Genomic DNA, 853 nt, shown 5'->3' with positions numbered 1-853 from the left:
CAAACTCTCAGCGTGGCATGAAGAAGTCGAGAGACTGGAATGAGAAGGGATATGGAAAGGGAAGAGGGAACGGGAGTGGCAGGGGGAGGGTGGGGAGGAGATAGGTTGGAAAAGGAGGTTGAGGAATGGTAGGGGAAGGGGGTAGGGAGAAGGGGAGTGGCAGAAGACAGGGAGAAGAGGGGTGGCAGAGGAAGGCGAGAAGGGGGGTGGCAGATGAAGGGGAGGAGGGGAGTGGCAGAGGAAGGGGAGGAGGGGAGTGGCAGAGGAAGGGGGGGAGGGGAGTGGCAGAGGAAGGGAGGAGGGGAGTGGCAGAGGAAGGGGGAGGAGGGGAGTGGCAGAGGAAGGGGAGGAGGGGAGTGGCAGAGGAAGGGGAGGAGGGAGTGGCAGAGGAAGGGGGGAGGGGAGTGGCAGAGGAAGGGGAGGAGGGGAGTGGCAGAGGAAGGGGAGGAGGGGAGTGGCAGAGGAAGGGGAGGAGGGGAGTGGCAGAGGAAGGGAGGAGGGTCTCCAGAGGAAGGGGGGGGGTGGCAGAGGAAGGGAGATGGGAGTGGAGGAGGGGGGGGAGGGGTAGGGCAGAGGAAGGGGAAAGGGAGTGGAGAGAGGGAGATAGGAGGGAGGAGGAAGGGTGGAGAGTGACGAAAGGAGGAAAAGGAAAGAGAAACGGGGAGAGGAATTGCAGAGGAAGGGAGGAGGGGATGCAGAGGAAGGGGGGGAGGGGACTGGCAAGAAGGGAGACAGGGCGATGTATATCCGTCTTCCGCGGCGAAGGAGCGATCAGCCTCTACACTCGCCCTCCACACCTCAATGGTGCTCAGGCTCGCTCTCCAAACTTCTGGCTCTTCCTCACCAACAGATT

This window comes from Penaeus monodon, chromosome 24 (assembly GCF_015228065.2).
Source record: "Penaeus monodon isolate SGIC_2016 chromosome 24, NSTDA_Pmon_1, whole genome shotgun sequence".
Lineage (NCBI taxonomy): Eukaryota > Metazoa > Arthropoda > Malacostraca > Decapoda > Penaeidae > Penaeus > Penaeus monodon.
Note: the sequence above shows the minus strand (reverse complement) of the source record.